Source organism: Triturus cristatus, chromosome 10 (assembly GCF_964204655.1).
Source record: "Triturus cristatus chromosome 10, aTriCri1.1, whole genome shotgun sequence".
In the NCBI taxonomy this organism is placed as follows: Eukaryota; Metazoa; Chordata; class Amphibia; order Caudata; family Salamandridae; genus Triturus; species Triturus cristatus.
Window position 1 is genome coordinate 964988840 of NC_140593.1, and position 23961 is coordinate 965012800.

Consider the following 23961-nt stretch of genomic DNA (forward strand, 5'->3'; position numbering starts at 1 on the left):
GTGCCCAATGCACCCTGATGATTGCTGTATTTTACTACCCCAACATCAGTCAAATGGGACATTTTTCTTGTTTGCACCTGGGCAGGGCCTATGATATATATCTTTGCTACTCGACTGATGCACACTACACACATGTGTGTGCGCACTTTAAGAGCCAGTCTAAGAAGCCGTGTTCTCTCTAATAATACCCACATCAGTGAATTCCATGTTATACTTTGACAGAGGGATTAAAATTAAAGGTTAGTTTTAGCTGTCTCAGAACCTTCTCCGTCAAAAGTTTTCTGTTGAATAGTTGCATTTGCTTCAGGCCTATAAAAGATTACTCCTTGCTTTATCACGCAGACTGTAGAGAAATGCAATAATTGCAAATAAAGGATTTTTATCAAGGGAAAGCAGATGTCCAAGGAGCCGCAGGGAGAGAATGACAACAGGACAATGGCAGGATGAATGCAAAAGAATGTCCGAGACATGGAAGGAGGTGGGAGGGACGAATGCTACAATAACATGCAAGCAGCTGTGGGCGCCAAAATTGAACACCACCCACTGAAACACGAGCAGAAAACAAAGGGAAAAAAATAGTCCCACATAACGAGCACATAAAGAACCAAAGCGTAAACGTACAGTACTTGGGCAGTGCTCTGTGGGAGGAAACAAAAGACAAAAAGGAGGGACAAAGATGAACGATTCACCACCAGCAAGCAAGCATTTTGAAAGGACACAACAAGGGATGAATAAAAAGCAATGGGCAGGATTGAAGCCCACAAAGTGTATAGACACAGGTCTCAAAGGCTCAACATACAAAGTACCCATTTGACTACTGGGGTAGAATAATACAGTAATCCTCAGGGTTCATTGGGAACCTCAGAGCTCTGGTGCAACTTCACCCGGTACACCAGTGGTAGCTACGCCTCTCGTGTGTGTGCTTGTCGACAGGGCTATGTAATCTGATTCTTTAACGTGCGCATGTATGCTTATGTGTGCCCGCATTTATGGGGCCCTCCTTGGGGCTAGGTTTCTCATGATTCTTTTCCTGTTACTTTACTGTGACATATGTTCATAGAAAATGGGAGTCAATTAAAATGGGTGAAGTACAATAGCTTTGCTATGGAACTCTAATCTGTAGAAATAGAGATATTGCATTTTAAAGTTGTTAGTGAAAATAGCACTAGGAAGTAGAAAGCGCCACTCGTGGTTATCTGGTCGCACTGCACAAGCGGAAGGTCACAGGTTCAGGACTATTGCGATGGAGTGCAAGTCAGTGACAGGGACCAGGTTAGTCCCACAGAAGCGCCACCTTCTCAAGTCCAGCGCAAAGGGTTCCGTTCGCATTGGAGGATGCCACAAAGAGGACGTTTCTGGTGCTAAAAGCAGGTGGAGCATCCCAGAGAGTAGTTGCTGTAGTGTGAAGAGCCAGTCATCCCGGAACTTCGCGTCAGTGGTCGCTGCACGCTGTTGTTGCTGTAGCGAGAAGTGCAGGTCTTGCATTGCTGGTTGTTGCGTGTGGCAGAGCTTCGGAGCTAACGGGTCCGTTCACTGTTGAGAAGAGCCCGAACTCCAGGATTTTCACCTTCTTCTTGTGGAGGAATTCTCACTGATACCAAGCATGGCTCTAGGACCTGAGAGGCACCTCTTGGGGCCAAGACGCACTCCAGCAGAGGCCAGCATCAGGCCTCAGGCAGGTCCAGGAATTTCGAGTTGGTGCTGGTCAGCTGGACTGTAGCAGGAGGCCTCTGGAGATTTGTTGTGTCACTGTGGCACACACAGGTGGTCAGACAATTGACCCTTGGAGTCACTCTGGGTAACCTGGGATCAAGACAATCAGGTCCAATTTTCCTTCTTCAGAAAGCACTGGGGTACTTCAAGCAGCCACAGATCCAGGAGTGTTCTGATGGTCGTATTTTTATATCAGGTGGTAGTGTTTGTGTGGGGGAATTCTCTGACCTATCCTCAAAACTGGTTCTGGCTCTAAACTGTCTAGTGGGGGGAAGGCAAGGGCAGGCCTGGTTTCAGGTTCCTTTGTGTGTACTGTGGGCAAGGTCCTTTGAAATGCAATCAGGACAGGGTGCAGCTTCTCCCCAGCCATCCTGCCAGGAAGACCCTCTCCCCGCTATACCCAGGTCTCATTTTCCACTCACTGGAACTTATACACATTTTTAATGGAGGAACCATTATGATATGGCTCAGGCAGCTTGAAACTCCTAGAAATGTATCGGAAACCTTTGACAGGAAAATGTCAACTTTCTAAAACTGCAATTTTCAAAACAATAAGCTAAAATCTGACTTTACCATTAAAGATTATTTCTTAATTACATTTCATTTAAGTGTGAACATCATATCTCTTCCTCCTCCTAATCTGATGTGAGGACTTATTAAGCGTAATAAAGTAACCCAGAATGTAGGTCAAAGATCCACTACAGTAAAAATCTAATAAGGGGAACCGGATATATGAATTTTTAAAGGTTTAAGTGAAAGTTGTGCCATAAAAAGCAAAACACCAATGGTAGTCAATGGTCATGGTAGACGAGAGCCTAGGCCCAATTTGAAGCTCACTGCGATGGAACCTGTGTTGGATACACCAACTGGATTTGTCCAAGTGAAAGTATGGAAAGCAAAACGTTTCTAAGCCCCATTTCAAAAAGAAACTTTGTCACTTAAAAAAAAAGAATTGACATTTTGTCAAAGTCCCAATGCAGAAAGGGACTTTATCACTTTTTTAGAAGAAATATCCTCCCTGGGCGGGCCAACACTGAAACTGTAGCTGCTGTGGTGGAAGCAAAGGCTGGATACTTGAAGCAAGTTCGTCCTGCTGGAGCTTTGCAGAATTCTTGCTGAATATTTTGTAAGTCCCACTGCAGAATGGGTCACTTAGTAATTTTTTCACAGTTGCTCGTAGTCTTCAGCCATGGAACTGCTTGTCAGATACTTTTTCCTCTAGGTACTGCTGGAGCTTTGGAGAAAAACTTTTCAAAAGTTTCCATACTTTCTTCTGGTTTCCAAACAACCACAAGAGTACACTTCTAAGGCCCCCAGGACCTTAGAGGAAGTAACCTAGAGTAACCTAGAGACTCTCAGGTTGTTGGGTAGAGGCCAACAACAAAGTCCAGTCCAGGTCCAGTAGCCACTGGTCAGATGGGCATTTCAGGAAAAAGACTTGCCTCTTGCAGCTTGTTGTGTTCCTGTAGACACACAGAAGGTCAGCCATCTTACCCTTGGAGTCCACTTCTTTGTCTTGGGTACAAAAGTGAGTAGGTCCAGTCCGTCAAAGGTCCTCTCGGGTCACAGACTTCAAGTCCAGCCCTCCTCCGATCTTCCACAGGTACATTAGGTGCTCTAAGGAGGTGCCTTTGGGTGCCACATTTATGCCTGTCACCAGCAAGTGGGTGGAGGTGACTCCAGGGCTCTCACCAACCAATGGGGTAAAAGTTCCCAGGGGAAAAGCCTAGTCACTTATTCAGCAGTTTCTGTTTGCCCTACTGCAAACAATTCCACAGTGCACCGAACTCTCAAAATCCATGCTGGGTAAACCCTTCTCACCTTGTGAAAGCCTCTGTGCCCACCCAGGAATGTTGCCAGGGTAAGGACCCGTCCCCTGCTCTGTGATCACTCAAGACTGGCTCTGGTGTAGCCCCCCCCCCCCCCACTGGGATTGGTGCCAGCCTGACTATAAGGACAAAGGCTGTAACCTTTCCATGTGTCACACATTCTCCTTAAAAGCTTTCGCTTCTCCTGTGCAAAAACGATGCTGCAGCATTTCCTGAATGTTACACTGTCCTTACAGCCATGAAAATGTATATAGACCTGGATCGTCTGCAAGGGAATAAATGTAAGGTTTGTTGGGTACAGAGTTCGGTGGTATGATGGTGTGCGGTCTTTGTAGGGTTGTATATTGAGGCGGCAGGCTCTCGAGCTGTGGTATTCCAATATGACACATCCACTTGTGCCTCTATGAAGCTACTCATATGGCTTGACTGCACCAATATTCATGTGTACATGGCACCTTTGTTTCAGCATTAAGAGCGTAGGCTCACAGAACGTCTCTCTTAAGCTGAGGCTATTCTTGTAGTCTTTCTGGAGTATTAAGGACAGTAGACACAAATCACACACACAAATGAATACCAAACGTGTTGCTTGTGTCACAGTGGGGCCCCCTAGTAGTACCACCACAGGTGGCCATCTAGTTAGAGTTGCAAGTTCAGCCAAGCCTACATTAGGATAAGAGAAATCATTGGCGTTAATATTGAGAGAGTGTACAGAAGCGGGGGGAGTGGGGTTGGACGGTAGTGCTGGACAATGTGAAGAAATGTCATAATCATTTTATTTAAATTTTTACAAATAATTAGTATATTTTTCTGAGCCATACTACGTCCCTTTGTATTTTTTTCCTCTTTTTGTCTTTTTCCTGTTTTTGTGACCTTCTACTATTTATGAAACTACAGGCTTGTATAGTTTAGAAGTGACAACTTATTATGCATTTCTTGTGGCTATTTGTGGGGAATCTTTATGGTCTGCTGGGCTTTGTTTTTACTGCTAATTTTCCTGATATTAAAACATACATTGCCTGCAGAAAGCTCAAATCCTTTCAGTCTTCCACACTTTGCTAAAACTTTTACACAGCGTGTCTTTACAAGTTTAAAACTGCCCCAAATAGCACACATGGACAGCTTTTTTTTGCTGTCTCATATACTAATGGGGCCAATTTTGTTTTAGTGGCTGGCCTTTTTTTCTGTCCTAGTCTGACAATGCGCGTGTATCTGTGTTCATCCTAGATATTTTTTTTGTATATGAAAACCTAATTAAAAAATTCATAAATAAAAAGATATTGAGCGAGTGCCTGGTCATGCACGCTTGTGCTGTGTCATGCACGCTTGTGTTGTGTCATGCACGCTTGACTTATAACGTGGGCCAAAGGAAAGGGAAGCATGATGAACCAGGCCTCTTTCACCATGACAGTCATCTCATGTTTATAAATAGCCAGAGTCCGCGTGGCCACATTTAGGCTGCGTGTTTGGACTGTTTTCAAGATGAGAACTGTATGGCTTCCAGTCACTCACCTGGTCAGAAACGGCAGTTTGTTCTGGGACGCTGGCGAGGCCAGTTTTCTTGGCTTGGTTCCAGTCATATCTTGTTCACAAAATGACGCACACTAGGTCTACAGTGAGTAAGACACACGTGCCCGTGAGGAGGACACCATGAAAGCTGAAGATCTGGTCATACTGAGACATACAGAAGTGGCTTCATTTGCTCGTAGATTTCCCTGCAATATTTATGATTCTGGAAGCCCAAACACACCATAGAAACCTTTTACATGACGACCAATAAAGTGGGTGTGGGTGGTAGGGCACCAATTTGCAGTATTCACCTTTTCGTGTGTACTTTTGAAAGACTGGGCTACAATGGGCTATGATTCTGAGTGGTCCAAAAAAGTGTGTGGTATTCACCCACCTTTGGTAAATACCAGTACCGCGGACTCAGGGAAATACATCATTATTCGAGTTTTCCTCTACGAAATGAGGAAATTACAAGTGGAATCAGTTTTCTGCACCAAATTCAGAATGTATTGGAATTTACCTGATAACATTTGGTAGGGCAGAGCTTCCAAAATTTGCTGTGGAAAATTTGTGGGGTTGTAGTAACGAGCATATTACTCAGAATTCAGATCTATACAGAAACTCCCGCTGGCACAGGGACTGGGATTTACCCCACGGTCATAATAAGGGCCAAGGTCTCTTGATTTACCACTTACACCATTGACGCTTTTAGAATTCATTTTCTGTTTTTGACTACACTATCTTTTTAATTGTTTGTGTGTGTCTTTCTGATAGAAGTGAAAAATGCAATAGCAGAATCGGGGTTTACAACTAATCTCTCAACTGAAAGACAGTGTCGTAGAGAATAAAGGAACAATAAAATAAACTCGTATAAGAATCATTAGCATAGATATTACCGTTAACATTATTTTCCATTTTGTATCATGCAGGAAAGCAGCGTTTGTTAAATCCAACACAGGACAATATAATGCTAAAATTGCATAACACTATAAAACATAACTAAAAATTGTTAAACTCAGCTAGTCGTCAAAATATGTCATCATGTTTCATGAGACTGGCTAAGAATTTACTCCAAACATTTTGGGAAAAAAGTTTTAATTGCTCCCTGAAAAGGTTACACTTATCCTGTCTTGCTAGTATTCTAGGATCTCTAATCCCACTTTTATCATTCAAATGCATGTTAATCTTGCACCTTCTTATTTTTAAATCTCCCATATTGAGACCTAGCGTTTGTTTTTGCCCAGGGCTCTAAAAACAAATCTTTTGATTAAGATAATCTCGCATCTTTATCATGTGAACACAGAGTAACCCCAAAATTAAAGAACACTGATGATACATAACTGGTTGATCAGAATAAAAGAGGCACTTCTTTAATATAAAAAGTGTACACTGCTTGCTTATATTCTGTTGAGTGCAACGCAGTATATTTGATATAAACAATTTTTCTCAGGCAGTTAGATAGGATGGTGTCAATAAAATGGTGTACCTGTGCTTCCACGCAAGACAAAATCTCAGGGCCCTATTCACAGCGAAACATTTGTCTGTATGCGTACTTTTATTAACCAAATTTACCTTCTTTTATGACTGCTGAGGAATTCACAGAACAATTTCTTACAGGCTCAAGTGCATTTCTGGTACATATTGTAGGAGGCTGACTCTGTATATACTATACCAAAGAAAGATATAGTGTGCACAGAGTTCAGTGGAACCCCAGAGGCTTAAGTAGATAATACTAAAAGGTCTATTTGTGGTAGGGTGGTAGAGCAGTTTTGCTTATCAGAAGGCTGTTTTATACACACTAAGGCAAGAAATGATTACACACACTCAAAGACTGAATCCAAGATCAATTGTTTTTTATAAAAAGTTATTACTTTGCTATTTTCTTTTAGAACCAAGAGAAACTCAGTTGCAGGTAAGTAACAGTTTCAAGACCAGCAGTAATACTTTTCAAGATGCAGTAGGAATTGTTTTGCAAGGCAGTAAGAATGCTTTACAGTAATAGAAATACTTTTGTATTGTCAACCAGAAACAGTAGAACTTAGCAGTTGTAAAAGATAGACTTTAAAATGCAATAGGAGAAAATGCAATGCAATCCTATGGAAGGAAAACTGGTATATGCATTAGCAGGTAGGTACACAACTTTCTCTTCCAGTCTTTGGGGGTTAGACCAACACTGGGCAAGGTTCAGTTTAAGGTAGGTACTGCACCACCAGCAGCACTGTGGTGGCCGGGTGCAGAGGTCACTGAGCCAAATGTTAATCAATGGAGACGGGGGGCACCGAACAAGGTGCGGATTGCAGGTAGGCACCAGCGGTTTCAGGGCAAAGGCGTGGGGATTAAGGGAAGCACAGGGGTGGGGGGGGGGGGCACAAGGAAGTACCAAAGCTACACCACCAGCGGCACAGGGGCAGCCTGGTGCAGGGTGCAAATCAGCGTTGAGCGCCCACTGCCGGCTGGGCTCCCCAAGGTCGGCGGGCTGAGGGTGCAGGGGTGCCTTTTGGTGTCACATTTTCATTACTGGAGCCAGTTTAGGTCAAGGGGACCCTTTGTGTTGAGGCTGCAGGTGACTTTGAGGGGTCCAGGCGAGGTTAGCCACTGATGGAATTGAGGTCTAGATTGCCGGGGAGAAGTCACTGGACAGGTAGACCACTCAGACTCAGGCCGGCGGAGTCAGGTGCAGAGTGGGCAGAGGTTGCGGATCCGCCTGGATCCGGAGTCCTTCGAGTTAGAGTTTTCTGGACAGGGCCGCTGTCCTCGGGAGATACGGTCTTTGTTGAGGAGTGGCAGTCTTCCTGGGGTTCTTAGAAGTTGCTGGCCACAGGACATGCATCGTCTTCTTTGCAGGCTCTTCAAGCTGGAGACAGGCCGGTAGGGCTGGGGCCAAATCAGTCACCATCTTCAAGCTTTGCAGCACAGCGTCTTCTTTGTCCTTCTTCTTTGTATGGTGCAGGAATCTGAGTATCAAGATTCAGGGGTGCCCCTAAATACTGAATTTAGGGCTGTTACAGGTATTGGCAGGTAGTAGCCAATGGGGTACTTAGCCTTTAGGGGGACTACACCCTTTGTGTGTCCCCCTCCCTTTGGGAAGGGGGGATCCCCTAACCTGATTGGGTAGAATTCTTTCATTCAAGATGGAGGATTTCCTAAGGAGGGGGGTCACCTTGGAGGGCAGAGAGTAGACATACCTCTCCTGACAACTAATTTTCCCACCGGCCTTGCCTCCAAAAGTTGGGCTTGGTCAGGGGTGCGGGCATCTCCACTAGCTGGAGAGGCCCTGGTCAGCATAGCAAAGGGCCGGACGCCTTTGAGGCTCACTGCCCTGAATGCTGTTCCTGCTTGGGTGTAGGTGAGAAGCACCTCCATCCCAAGCAGCCTTTGTCCCTGACCCACGAGAGCACAAGGGCTCCCACCTCAGGGGGTCAGAAACATGTCTGTGGGTGGCAGACTGGTGCAGACCAGTCAGCTGCACACTAGAAAGTTGGTAGTTTTTCAGGGGGCATCTCTAAGATGCCCTCTGAGTGCATTTTGCAATAAATCCAAAACTGGTATCAGTGTGGATTTATTATGCTGAGGAGTTTGATATCAAACTCTTTAGCATACAGGAAAGCTATCATGGAGCTGTAGAGTTCGTAATGACAAACTCCAAGCTCATTTACTTAACCCGTTCCGTGCTCATGACGGAACCACTCCGTCATGAGCCACGGTTGCCGTGTGCTCATGACGGAGTGGTTCCGTCACGCTGCGGCCGTTGGCGGCCGCTCCGCCCACGCGGCGCTAATTCCCCGCCTGTGCGGGCGATTAACGCCGTGGGCGGAGTCATGACGGAACCACTCCGTCATGAGCACAGCTCAACCGTGACTCATGACGGAGTGGTTCCGTCATGAGTACGGCGCCACCGCAGTGCCCCCAAACCCCGTCCCCCCCCCCGCGGCGAAGAGGTTAATATGGCTCCACTGCACTTACATGGCTGTGAATGGGAACAGACACTGTTGGGGCACATTGCTCATGCAGCTATACCCTCACCTGTGGTATAGTGCCCCCTGTCATAGGGCTGTGAGGTCTGCTAGAGAGGTGACTTACCTATGCCACAGGCAGTGGTTTGTGGGCATGGCACCCAGGTGTGGGTGCCATGTCGACTCAAGTTTTGTCTGCGCCAAAACACACAGTCTGCAATGGCAGTGGGCATGGGTTTGGTGTTTGGTGAGGTGTCTCTGAGGGTGGCACAATACGTGCTGCAGCCCTTGGAGACCCTCTCTGGTCACAGGTTCCTTGGTACCAGTGGTACCTTTTACAAGGGACGTACATGTGGGACAGAGGTGAGGCATTTGTGAAAACAAAGGTACAGTTTTCGGAAAGAACACAGGCACTGGGAACCTGATTGGCAGGGACCCAGTGCACACTCAGTCAAAGTGCTTCGGAAATCTGGAAAAAAGTGTGGGGGGGAGGGAACTTCAACAGAAACCCACTTTCCTACACATATTTCTGCTCCATGAATGCAGAGAAAGCCTCAATAGTAAATCCCACTCAAAGGGTAGGAAGTGGGTGGTCCAAGCTGCAGTTTACCTTGGACGTTTGGGAACACTCAAACATTTGTGAGCATTCTGAAACTCCTCCCTAACCCCGTTAGCACCATCGAAATGGTCAGACCTTTACTCCAGCTAAGGGCTAAAGTAACTCCCTTCTAGGATAGCAGAGGATAATTAATTATCCCCAGATTTGCTTGAAAATATGGGAACGGGCTTTCTCTATGGGGAAAATATTTTTTCCATGGATATTTTTTAATTAACATTTCCACAGCCCCCTCGACCCCTCCTGTGTGAAGTTCTCCTTCATGGAAAACTCCACACAGGGGAATAGAAACCTTAGAAAATGTCACATAACATTCCTAGAAGTAGGCCCGGAAGCCTGTGCCTGGCACATCTTTCCAGGCATATTTCTACACACGTAGTGCTGACACCCTCCACTGGTATGAGTAGCGATATCAAACACATGAAATGCATGTGAGAGAGGGCCTATGGAGAAATGAGGGACATTGGAGGAGCGTAGGAGTGAGGGACTTCATGGAAGAGGGTTTTTTTTTGGGGGGGTGGTGGGTCGCCAACATAGATTGTCACACTGTGCACCACCAGATCTAGAGCAAGCCCTGCACAAGATCCTGGAGAGGTAAGTTAGTTGACCATGCGCTTTTACAACGCATGCGATATTTAAAAAATGGCGATCGACTTCGTTGTGAGGAAACAGAGGCTCTTCCATTTCTTCACTACGTGGATCACCCCTCAGAGCCGACGTGAAGCAGGAACTAGGAGGAGAGAGGAACCACGAGGAGAGTGAGGTAAGGGGGATTGGGCCTGGGTGGGGGTTACTTTTTCAGGGTAAAAGAGGGTTGGAATGGGGTGTGTGTGTAGTGCAGGGTAGTGTTTTAGGGTTTAGGGTAGTGTTGGGTGGGTTCGTGCAAGGTAGTGTTTAAGTGTAGGGAGAGGAGTGGAGGCCGGGGAGGGTCATGCAGGGGGTTGTGTTTTAGGGTTTAGGGTAGTGTTGAGGGTCATGCAGGATAGTGTTTTAGTATGGGGAGAGGACTGGGGTCGGGGGAGGGTTGTGCTGGAGGTAGTGTTTTAGGGTTTAGGGTAGTTTCGGGGGTTATTCAGGGTAGTGTTTAAGTGTAGGGAGAGGACTGGTGGTCGGGGAGGGTCGTGCTGGGTAGTGTGTTAGGGTTTAGTGTAGTGTCGAGGGTCATGCAGGGCAGTGTTTAAGTGTAGGGAGGGGACTGGGTGTCGGGGGAGGGTCATGCTGAAGGTAGTGTTTTAGGGTTTAGGGTAGTGTTGGGGGGGTCGTGCAGGGTAGTGTTTTATGGTAGGGAGGGAATGGGGTTGGGGGAGGATCGTGCAGGGGTACAAAATTTTGATTTAGGGTAGGGCAGAGTAGTGTAACTTACCTTTCATACTTTTACCATGAGTATACCTTTACCACGCATGGCTTTGCATTGTAATGGCATGCATAGTAAAGGCATATTCGTGGTAAAAGCACGCGATGTAATGGTAGGTTGTTGTAATTGACAACGCGTAGTAATACCCGCGTTGTAATGGCACGCGTGGTATTAGTAGCTGTTGTAATGAGTCATATTCGTTGACACCTCTGCAGCTTGGTTGCAGACCATCAGAGCGACAGAGGAAATAGCACCGCCTGTACTCTCATGGGCTGGCAGTCTGAGCATGGCCCATCGCTCCATGGGAGGCTCAGCACCACGTGGCACACCTTGAAAAAATTGAAATATTTCATAACTCCCCCTTCAGAACTCTCTTGTCCCCACATTTATGTGAAATAGTGCGGTAAAGTACCCTAATTTTCCGGTGTGTTGTGCACTTTCTGCAGGTCACAGTTTCAAATCCCGGTGAACCCACATCAGCTGTACTTTCTTCTTAAGTCGATAAAATGAGTACCAAAGAAGTAGGTAAAAGTAAAACCAAATAATAAGGAACCAAGAAACAAGTTAGGTTGTAGAGCACTCTTGATGAAATTAAAATATTAATGCCTTCCCTTTATTCTTGATAGCCCAATAATGGTTGTGGTTTAGGTCACCTCCCTGAGGAAGGACATTGTTGAGGTTGGCCCAGTTTAAGTTATCATGAAAAAAATAGGAACAGGCATAAAACCCGCTCCACGGTAACCATGCGAGAACACAGACTTAATAACCTTAAAAGCCTTTTATGTTAACGTGCCCCCCCCCCCCAGTCTCCAGATTTTTGCTAGAAAAATGTACATTTATTTGTAAATTGATGTAGCTTGATTGATAGATGAAATTACCACAAACAAGTGAAGAATCCCTCTGAAACAAGAAGCCTGTGGCATGCATATGGAAAATCGCCATTTCAGTCAATATCTAGTGCTGGGCCTCATTAGTCCTGATGTCCATAGAAACAGTCCTCAGTATGTGTCGGGTTAATGCAATGCTAGCTCTAGGTGATTCAGTCACTCGGCTGATTGGGCATTGTTTAATATTCAAAATTGCCTGTCGTTACTGATCCTAATTCAACTCTAAATGATTATTAAAATATTGTTATTTACTTTGGAGTGAAGAAAAACGATACTTTTCGAAGCCAATTTGGTCCTGTGGCATGGCAGTTTAGAGGGTGGAGGCAGATTTAGTGATGATGAATTATTCCAAAACCAGCCACTAGGTTGCTCTTTCGAACTACTAAAATAGAATATAAAGTCATGAGAATGTAAAATGCAGTTTGATTGGTCAACTGTTGGTCATAACCAGGCCAGATAAGCAGGGAATGACATCTTCAGAATATTGTGCTCTCAGGTCTCCATAGATATTCTCTCCAAATGTGTTAAGAAAGCGCTCACTATCCATTTATTCAAAGCGAGTTGAACATCGTAATCCCACTGAAACGGTCAAACTTGTTTACCCCTTAGCGTTCAATGTTGTTTTAAAAAATGCTCCAATAAGCGTCAGTTTCCACAGCTGGGCCTGAATATATAATTTACATAACTGCCTTTCACCTTAATGGAGCCGGGGAGCTGCAGCTGGAGGCAAAGCAGAGATACCCCTTCTGAGGTGATTCAGGCGCTCTACAAAACCTATAAATAAAGCAATGTGTTATTGTTTTGAGCACGTGTGTGTGCACTCAGTCATGAGGCATGTTTGTGAGTTTTGCTGCCCACTGCCTACCCTGGAAAAATGCTGTCCTTGGCACAATGGTGGTAATTAGTGGCACTTGCACACATCCATGTGATGATGCCCATTATCAATCACTTGAAAAATGCTGACTCTCATATAATACCATAATTTACGCAATTTATGGACAACCAAGGGATAATGCTTATTGTCTATTCTGGCTAAAAGGATGGCCCTCGCAAAATGGTGTAATTTCTTAGCAGTGTGTGGGCATCCATAGCATGATGCCCACAACTGATATGAAGCTGGCCCTGCCATAATGGTGGTAATTCTTGGCAAAGTTGTAGTCATGCCCACCCCTGGTAGAATCCTTACATAATAAAGGTATTTCAAGGCAATGTGAGGGTACCCATTTTGTTCTAGGAGAATGGTGGTAATTTGCGGCATATTGTGGGCATCCCTGTTATGACGATGTGAACTTCAGACATAATGTGGGCCCTGGCGTAAGGCAGTTAAATCAAGGTGCAGCCTCTCTCTGGCACAGTGCTGGTTCTGAGAGACTGGTTATCATTTTTGATATACTTTATCCATTCATTGTACAGTGATGCAGACCCATGGCATAATTGTTGTCTTGGAAGTATGTTGGTCATTTTGTTGGTATATTGGTGGCATCCATTGTACAGTGGTGTACCTCCTTGGCATAATATTTTCTCTTCTCAGAGTCTTCTCTGAGCAGACTTGAAGAATAGACAAAATAAACGTGTAACGTATGCAAGTGTATACACTACTGTGCATGCTTAGCCAACCCTCTCTCTAAAACCTAGGCTAGATACATCTTTGCTAGAGAGGGTATGGGCAAGACTAAATCTATCGCGTTTGTAAATGCTTGTTTTGAATGTGGAGCTGCGTGGCGATTGAGGACTAATAGAGACTGAGTTGAATATATGTTCGGAATCAATTAAGGATTAACTTTAGTGATTGTTAGTTGAAGTTGAGCAATTCAACTAGCAGGTGTAAATCTGCAGCAGTGATCAATGACCCACTGCTTCCCCACCGTTCAGAAACAGTTTAATACTCCGGGCCTAGCAGAAGGGCTTGTCGATGAGCTTTCCAGATCCAGCCAGACACTGATGCACTTTGGATTCAGCCACCCGTGCAACGAATAGGACAATTTACCCGCCCACATTTACCTTGCATGCCATTACCCCCCAGTTTTTACACCACAAAATCTTTTACAACGCGGGGATTTACAACGCAATCCATTACAACGCATTCCCCATTACAATACAATTTACTATTCTAACTCCACTGGGGTGTTACTTTGGGGAATACGTTGTAATAGTTTGCGGTGTAAAGCCCTGCATTGTAAAAGATTTTAGGGAATGCGAGGTAATGGCATGCGGAGTAACGCATGCGTGGAAAAGGATGTTTCCCCCGTGCAATCAATCAAACATTCAATCAGGGTTCTTGTAAAGCGCCACTATTCACCTGTTAGGGTCTTAAGGATCTGGTGTGGGGGGGGGCAGGGTAGCTCTGCGGTTCATTCAAAGAGCCAGGTCTTGAGGTCCTTCCTGAATTGAGGCAGAGACGGTGATTGCCTGAGATGTTGAGGCAGGGAGTTCCAGGTCTTAGCGGCGAGGTAGGAGAAGGATCTTCCTCCAGCCATGGTCCTGAGGATCTGTGGGATGTTTGTGCTCCCACTCTCAGGGAGGCATTGTGAAAGGAGTGGGCTTGTAGTTTATATGCATTTATTTCCAGATATAGATACCAAAAAGGTGTCATCACTTTTGGTATCACTTCTTGCACTTTCTCAATAAAAGCAAAATATCCCATAAGGCGGTAACAGTCAAAAATACCCAGTGGGAAGTCGGCCTCGAAATTCACGGTATGTTTGAAATATTAACATGTGGCCTTGGTTTTTACCTCTATGAAGTTAAAGTCCCTTTGCACCGCATAACTTGAGGTTGTCAAAATATATAATACTCAATCTCAAAATTCACCTGCAGCAATATCCACAGCAAGATATCAACTTGCGCAAAAAGGTGAAGGTAAGCAGAAATACATCAATGCAAAGGAGAGGGGGGTGTAAGAGGGTCATCTGCTTAATAACGATTAGTGTCAATGGATATATTTCAGATTATTCACGTTTCTCAGCCATCGGTCGGTATTTTCTCCAGCACGGTCTCGGAGCCCACGTCTGTGACCTCACATCTGAAGCCTTCATGACAGTGACTCAGGACAAAGTTCCCGCCCCATCACCTAACGTGCTTAAAAGAAACATTGACCTCACGGAAGTGGCAAGGCCCCTGCTCACCATTCCAGACTCTTTTAAGATACCCCAGTGTCACCTCCCGCCAGTGTGTCTAAAACATGGCCGTTGACTCAGCCTGCTGGAATTGCCATTCCAAGGGGCCCTATAAATAGAGCGCTGGCCGGGGGCTCCTGACACAGCGCGGCAGCTCTCAGCGACAGTCAGCTGTCGGTGGCCAGAGAGAGACCAGGGACAGACAGAGGGCACGGGCCTGAACGGGAGGCTTCACTGCAGAGGACAGAGCGGGCAGGGCTCCTCAACTGCCAGCAACGGGACAGGGTCAGACTCCTACACTGCGGAGGACAGAGCGGCAGGTTGACCATACCTCGAGGACAGAAGAGGACAGGGTCCCTAGACTGCGGAGGACAGAGCGGCACGGTCTCCTCAACTGCCAACCACAGGACAGGCCCAGGCTCCTACACTGCGTAGGACAGAGCGGGACAGGCCTCCTACACCGCAAGGGCAGAAGAGGACAGGGCTCCTAGACTGCGGAACTCACACCGGGGCAGTCGCGGGGCAGTAATCCTAAATCACGGACAACAGAGCAGGATAGGCCCCATCACTCCAGGGTACTGAGAGAGAGGCAGAGCTCCCAACCCAAGGAGGGCAGAACTGGGACGGAGGTCTCACTCTAAGAACCCTCACCAATACTGAAAGCAGCAAACCAAGGGAGACCCCACCTAGACCCGAGGAGAAAGCACCGGCTTCCCAGACAGCTTCTTCTGTAAGTAAAAGCGTTTGATGTGTGTGATGTGTGAGCAACAATGTACTAGAAACTCATGCGCGTGATAGAATATAATAAATTCATTGTAGCCTGAGGGTTTTGAAGAATTTTCTCTTGAATGAAACCCATCAAATGCTTAGTGCCCATAATCCTATAACAAAATCTAAAACAAAGACTTGTGAAATGTGAACAACTTTATGTGCAGTGTAGTGCAGTCTGGCTTTTGTAGCAGTGATTAGAATCGACGTGTGTTTTTTTTTTGCAGTATTCTTGTGTTATTTGTGAAACTTTTACATTAACTTTGCAGGCCGGCCGACAGTGTCCAGTGTGCAGTTTTTTTCGATAATCCCTTACACCAGACGATTATGCTCCCCCAACCTTAGGTGACTTTTAGTCTTTTAAATAAGACACTGGATGAGCAGTGTCTTCTCCGGATTATAATCGGATTTTTTTCTCGTTCTAATGGCTTTCACCAGCAAACAAAAAAGAATATTAAAACCATAGGGCAGTGAAATTAATTAATGAAATATATTAATCGATACATTCTTAATTATGCCCACCCTTTATTTGGTTGTCATTTTGACCCTGTGTTACCTTGAGCACGTGCTAGAGCCCTTTAAATCTAAAAATAGCAGTTTGTGGTAGATACAGAGGCAGCTGTAGCTTAAGTTACAGGAATGCTGAGAGGAGACCAGCCTTGAAGGACTGAGGAAATAGGATTTTGTTAGAGATATGTCTTAAATTCGACATTCCAAACCAGAAAGTCTGACCAAAAAACTGACTGGTCTGTTGAACAGGCCGGCGGCTTTCAAAGGAGGGTGCACGTGCGGCATGGACACACACGTGGCAAGTGAGCTTGACTTGGGATAGACTCTACTCCAGCCACACTGGCAATTCAGAAGCACAGACCAAATGTCGGAATTCCGCATGCATTTTTCATGCATGCCTTAGGGACGAATGCGTCTTTAGCACGCATTTGTTCTGCACGCAAGTCGTTTTAACGACTTGCCTTAGGGGGGTGCTGAATATTGGAATAGTTTAATTTACTATACCAACTCCAGTCTGCATAACAGTAGGGAAGGTGCTGGACTTCAATTCCAACACCACTCCACCATTGCAACCCCCCCAAAAGCACGTGGTGCAGAACAAATGCGTGGTAAAGACACATTTGTTCTGTTGCCGGCGCTGTAAAGGCGCAGCGCGAGTCCGGCTTCGCCCATCAGGACATTTTCCGCACAAATCTGTTGGAAACTCTCAGACTTCCAGCGCCACAGGCCTTCTAGAAAATGGATACGCAGGAAATCTCCTGATGGCTCTTGCCATCTCGCCCCTCTCTGTGCCACCCATCTCTAGTGGCAGAATCACCATCCAGTAATGACAGCATCCAGTTGACCAGATGGGCCTGTTTCGAGCACAGGCCTTTACTTGAGTGAAGATTGTTTGCAGTGTGTATGCTGCCATCTGAACCAGCCATTGACGTTTGTGGAGAGTGGGGGCTGGGCAGTGCTAAATTGTGTCAATGCTTGCAGTTGGCGGGCACCAGTGCTAATCTTTGGAGACTGCAACTTACTTTTCATCATCAGAAATTGACACAGAGCAAGAGAGAGAAGGCGGAAAAGGGAGAAAGGAGGAGGAGATTATAAAAACTGAGAAAGCAGGGATGAAAAAGAATCTGCAAGATTGAGATAAAGAGACAGGGAGTGTAGGTGGTGGGAGGAAAAGGCGTGTAATGGAATCAAGACTAGACAGACTTGTTATAAAGTGGCTCTGGCCAGGACTGGACAGGGCCTTTATTACACTGGCATGTCCCCGGTGGGTTGGAAATCTTGGAGGCTGGTTGGAAAGCTCTGGGCAGCTCCTGGTGCCTCTCTCACTTTCCTCCAAGAATAATTGTGGATGGCAGGAGAAGCTTCAAGAAAGTATGAGGCGGGGAGGGTAGAGGTAGAGATAAAGTGATCAGAGAGTGAGAAGAGAGAGCGAGAGGGAGAATTGATAGAAAGGAGTGGGACTGTTTTGAAAATGTTTGCTAGCACTGCTTTTGGTTCTCCAGTCCAGCCCTGACTCTGGCATTCGGCACCACTGGTAGTGAGCCCTAAGAAAAAGTTTGGCCCACTCCATTTATAGTTTTTGTAAAAAATTAAGCATGGTGTCGGCATGGACGTTGATTCACCAAAATGCCAGGGGTAGCACAAGTGACATCAAATGCCCTTCCACCCTTGTGACCTCGCAGAAAGTACCATCACTTGACCTTTGACCTTGGCAATTTCACAAAAAGTGACGCTACTCAATCATTTGCCCTGGTGTCATTAACAAAAGTGACATCACAGAAATAGATACAAATAAAACCTACAATATGTGATATTGAAAAACAACAAAAGTATATTGAAGTAGATAAAATTGTGCTTTAGTTATCAGCAAAATGTGCAAGGCTGTTGTGATGATGTTCTGGGGGCTCTCTGGCAAAAAGCCAGCAGCACAGACTAGGAGAACAGCTATCATAGGCCAGGAGAACAACCATAATAGACCAAGAGAAGAGGCGTCATAAACCAGGTACAACCACCATTCTCTTGACAACATCTTCACATGCTCAGACACAGGCTCATACCCTGACCTCTGCGTTCATAAATCAACCATAATTTACCTAGGCATGCCATAACAAGCCTAGACATGTACTTAAAGACCAAAACACAGCCTCAAAAGCCCAGGCAGAACCAATGTGCCTGCGCTGACTCATAATACCATAGCCGTTAATCACAGGCAGACCCTGGTTGGTACATATGTGTAAGCTTCCCTTATAGGAGCCAATCCGCACACAGAATGCGTCTGCTGAGACTAAAGAGCAAATATACTCACCAAAACAAAAGCAGTCACTCTGTTCACGCATAATTTCGAATCCTTTGTTTTTTTCCAGTCATATCTGACTGCGTGCACGGGAAATCTGTGTGCCTATTGCGGGATACGTTTTTTTTTGCGTAATCATTTGTGTAGAATATCCTTACCTTTGAATCCTACATTTTTTTTTATTAGTTGATATTTTCAGGATAACCACTTTATTTTATGTGCATAATAAAAAACAGTCACAGTGTGGGCCTTCCTGGATCTGCTTTGTACATCCATTACATACATGAATCATGTTCGCCTTATATACATAACCCCCTCTCATAAGTGGGCTTTTAACCATTCTTATATGTGTGCATATAGCTTTATAACTTATATGGACCAATGTTTCTCTGACCAATTTGCACCTACCACTCCAGCATGTACTCCCTCGTCAGTTTGCATACAAAGCCCACAACAAGGTGTACCTAGCCCCCCTCACACGCAGGCACACAGGTCTCCAGTCACAATTATGCACCTAGAGCTCATTAATAGGTAGGTACAAAGCACCCTCTAATCTGTGCCCTACAACCCTTCCTCAACTTTCGGCATTCACCCCCACTCCCATTTTACACCTATTCAATAGCCCCTAGACTGGCGCGTGCGGCGGCTGGCAGAAGGCGGCTTGCGACTCCTCTGGACAGAGTGACCTTGTTTTTGTGTCTCACACCTAATGGCATATCTGTCTAATACTGGGGGTGTAAATGAGTGTTTTTGAATGTGTGCTTTGGTGCGTGTTTAAGGAATGTGTGTTGGTTCTACCTATGTTAAATAATGTTTGTGTTTTAGGAATGTGTGCCAGGTTGTGTATCTCAACAATGTGTCAATGACTGTGACAATGTTAGATATGCTTGCCTAACATATTCTTAATGCATACACCTGGCACACATTCCTAAAACACATACACACACACACAAATACATTCCAACATAGGTACAATCAACACATGCAGCAAAGCACACATTACAAAATCACCCAGTTACACGCTCACGGTTTGACAGCTTTGCCACCTTCAGAGCTGCCAAGATTTCAGAATGAATATATGTGTGACATTTCTATGTTTGCAGTATACCTATGTGTGACATTTGCATACTTCGTGTATGACACTTTGAGTGACACTATATCACAAGCTATTGAATTCTAGCCCCTCGGGTTCTGAAAACTCAACTTTTCCGACCGGCACAAAGAAAAGGAGCTTGTGAAGTAGATTGTCTGCCTTTCCATACTTCCGAACGAACAAGCAGTTATAAGCACCTTGCCGAACAGACTTATAATTTCATAACATAAACCATGTACTTATGCCATTAAGATCCAACTAGGAAATCCTCCTGCATGATTTCCTTTCACTTTTTCTTGCAAGATCTTGACATGAGTGTTTCCCTTGCAGCAGCAGTTGCTGACTGCCTGCTTGGCCTCTATTAAGCACATAAATGGGCCTCTAATATTTGACAGATTGTTATCCCTGCATGGCAGAGTTAATCTGTGTGTCACAGGTGCTCGCATGCCATGTCAGTGCTGAGCAGCGCTGGTGCCATGTTGGTCACTGCTGCTGGCTGCTGTGGGTAGCCAGGTCTGCGTGTTGAAGTATGCTTTTCGTCACTTTAAACTCATTCTTTAAATTCAGCAGGGGCTGCTTCTCTGCTAAGGTGGAGGAGCGTCGCCCCACTGCTCTGAGAGCAGTGCTTAATTTGTAAAATATTAAGTACCAGGGCTCTGACCAGAAGGCTACTGCAGCTTGCACCACCCATCGCCCCTGTCATCGCTGCCAAAACAACTACTAAACATCTCTTGACCTCAGTGCAGCAGTAAATGCGACAGTTCAGATTATTCAAGGCCCCTAAAGCTAAAGGAATGGCTGGGGAGGCAGGTATTAGTATTTTTTTTAATGTATATTGTTTTCCTAAACCTGTGTTTCACTGCTCATCTCTAAATTACATGAGCAGCGCCACCTTGTGGCAGACTGCCCTAAGTGTGGTGTTGACAATTAGGTGCCGAGTACCGGAAACCAATTAAGTGCCGGTGCTCAGCACCGGAAAGCTCCGGCTCAAATTAAGCACTGTCTGAGAGCAGAAAAATAAAATGATAATAACATCGTTATTATCATTTTATTTTTCGTAGCTAAAGGCCTTTGTTAGGGTATTCTGGTGTCAGAGGGGAGGTGTGGTTCATGCACCTAAGTGCGCTTGACTGTTTGGCCGGCTGTCTTGGGCCGGCCAGTCAAGCGCACTTAGCATGTTCTCCACCGGGCTGTAATACACCGCCTCGGTGGAGAACATGCACAGGCTTCCAGTCCCCATCTGAGCGCCGAACCACGGCGCTCAGACCAATCACAATGCTGCTGTCATTGTGACAGTACCATCAAGATTGGCTTAGGAGAGCCTGTGTGCTTCCTGGACTTGTAAGGAAGAGAAGCAATGACGGAGGAGAGACGACGGCGTGAAGAGGTAAGTGTTTTTCTTTCTCTTTTTCTTATTTCAACCTCCCGCCACCCCCGTTCCCTGACAGCCGCCACTGAAATTCAGCACTGAATTCACCACTGAAGATGGTAGAGGCGTTTTCTCTTATTTCTTAAGAGCATACGGAATCTCCTATGGTGGTAGCACTGTTCATTTGAGTGGCACAAAACTAACTCAGGACTCAGGGCTTTAATTAGTAACTTCATTGCTGCCCTCTGATAGGGACATTCGGATTGGGCTCTACTCCTGGCCAGTCCGGGCAGCCTTTTCCCTCACAAGAGCAGTGTCAGACTCTAAGATTCCTGGTGGGCGGGCTGTGTACTTTACCTCAACATTAAACCAATCAGAGGGAGGCTCCCAAAGTCCAGACTAGTTGGCCTCTAAGTGTGGAGAAAAACACACATTTTGCAATGAGGGTAGCTCGCCAGTAATCAGTATACCGCCTGTAATCTCGATGAAGGCTCCGGGGGCACTACTGTGTGTCACTACATGGTGAAATAAATGCAGAGCCTGCACTGAAGCGCACTGATACATGCAGTTCAGTGTAATCAGTTTAACTGCGTAACGATATTTGGAGCTTGCGGTACGGCACATATATTGTGCAAATGCATTACGTTAACCCTTGACGCTTGGCAGGGCGGCATTTTGAGTGAGACACCCAAACAAGGTCCCTCTCTCTCTAGGGTCGCAAGCAGCCTGCCAGGGGTCGCAAGCTGCAGTCTTGGGGTCGCAGTTGCAACCCCTGGCGACCCCTATACGACATCCATGAGTGAGGGCTGTGTCATCTCATTGTCGGCTGGAGATTACTTGACTGGTGACTTTTGCTTTACTTCATCCACCAAACCTAAGTGCTGCAGGTTCATGGCTATCAGTCTGCTTTCATGGCCTCCATTTCTTTGTATTTGTACATTTCATACTTTCAAAAGTATTTCTAAACTTAAACCAGATTATTTTAATAGAAACTGTTTCACAACCAATGACAAACACATCCACAACAAGTCTCTTAGCCAATGACATGAACGTGTGTACGAGTCCTGAAATCAGAACTGGTCTCACTCTTGATGACATTGTCATGGTTCGAATATGCCACTTTATTCCGCACGCTTTTCCCCCGCATGCAATTACAACGCGGCCGTTACAATGATTGCGTTGTAGCAACGCATACCATTACCCCGCAAGTCGTAACAACAACTTGCTCCAGTGGGGGCACTGTATGTTGGAATAGTATAATTTACTATTCCAACTCCAGTATGTGCAACAGTAGGGAAGGTGTTGGATTTTAAATCCAACACCTTCTGCCCCCTCCGCAAGTCGTTGCTCCGACTTGCGGAGTAATGGTATGCGTTGTTACAACGCGGTCGCTGTAACGATCGCATTGTAATAGCCTGCAGGGAAGAGGATTTGTGGTAAACGATGTTTACCTCATGGTTCTATCTCCACAAACCAGGCCACGAATAACCGCTGATGACATCATTTTGTGCTTGACTCCCCAAATAGGAGCTTGTTCCATGGTTAATCACATCTTGAGACCAGCTCTCCAAATCAAGTCATGATGACTTTATTGTGTTTCTTATTCCCAAAATCAGGCTATTACTTGGAGCAGATAGCATAATCATGTTTGGAGCAGATAGAATAATCATGTTTCCGACTCCACAAATCAATCTGTATTTATTGTTTTCACCACCTCGACCATGTCTCAATGCTAATAACATGCTGGATGCCTCGCTCTCGATTTACACAGCTGTTGATATCTTAGGGTGTCCAGCATTCCAAACTAGAACTTGTATCAGTGCTGGTGACGTCATCATCACCAAGCTCATCTCATTGATAATGACATCATCTTGTCCTGATCCAGGCCATATGTTACGCTAATGACTTCATTGTATGATCGACTCCCCAAGTAGGGGTTTGTCTCACTGATAATGACATCATCAAATGTCTTGCTCCCCAACCAAGGCCACGTTTTACCACTGCTAACACCTTTGTATGTAAAATGTCTGTGCCTTTTTAATGAATTAACTTCAGAGTAGGAAACCTCAATGTGCAGATGAATGTTTGAATGATTAAGCCAAAAGACAGATTACTTTAACTGTTTTACTATCTCCAAAGAGTAGGCAGACGCTTCTAAAATACACTGTAAATTGGTGCAAAGTTAACATCTGCCCAATGCAAAGGGTGACTTTTGTCATTTGCATGGGGTTGTGGGACCAGGGAAATGAGGGGAGGCATTTTCCCATGTGCGTTTTACAGGCAGGTCGCTTCACGCATCTGGTCTGCTTTTCATTATTGCACAGCCCCCAGTGCAGGTTTATGTTTGCAGCAGCACTTGGGGCAGATCATTCATTGTAACAGAGTGCACCGATGTGGTGTGCACCCAGCAAACCTCATTTTAGGTGCATCCTGATGCAGGCATGACGATGCACTTGATCTGTAAAATGGAGCCCCGGTCAAGTATATACGAAATGTGGAGCAAAATGTTCCAGGCCTGTGTCTTAAGCAGACATAGTGGGTTTGAAGCTTTGTGCAAAGGGACTAGGTGTGCCCAGCTGCAAAAGCAAATAGTAAATAAAAGGGTCTTCCCAAGCGCAACCATCACCACAAACTGAAGACGGCTGAATTATGGTAATCGACTACAGCTGTGACAATGTGGTGTCGTTACATCTCCACGGTTACTTATAGAGCTGGAAATAACCTAGTCTTAATCTGTTACCTAATTTGGAGATGGTATCCCTTTAGAGGTCAGGCCCAAGAGGCAGTGACCTGCTGCCCATGCTGAAATGTGAGGATTGGAAGGTTGCATGAAGAAAGTGAAAGGGCACCCCCAAGGGTTGGTATCTTTGAAATTTCTGTGAAGAAAATTGTGTCTTTCTCATTGAATCTACCATGAGCTATTCAAATCCCAGACGGCGCCCCTACCCATCCCA

The 23961-nt window shown here is 45.5% G+C and overlaps 1 protein-coding gene across 2 annotated transcripts in view; it reads left to right on the forward strand.

Annotated features, from left to right (window-relative positions):
* Positions 1–23961, forward strand: part of LOC146796333 (xin actin-binding repeat-containing protein 1-like) — a 95063-nt gene that overhangs the window by 16478 nt on the left and 54624 nt on the right. Inside the window, exon 1 of one of the 2 annotated variants that reach the window (XM_085628856.1) lies at positions 15114–15704. The exons of the other annotated variant lie outside the window; for it this stretch is intronic. The gene's annotated coding sequence lies outside the window, so the exon portion shown is untranslated. Of the gene's footprint in view, positions 1–15113; positions 15705–23961 lie in introns of those variants that run through there. 2 annotated transcript variants of the gene reach the window in all.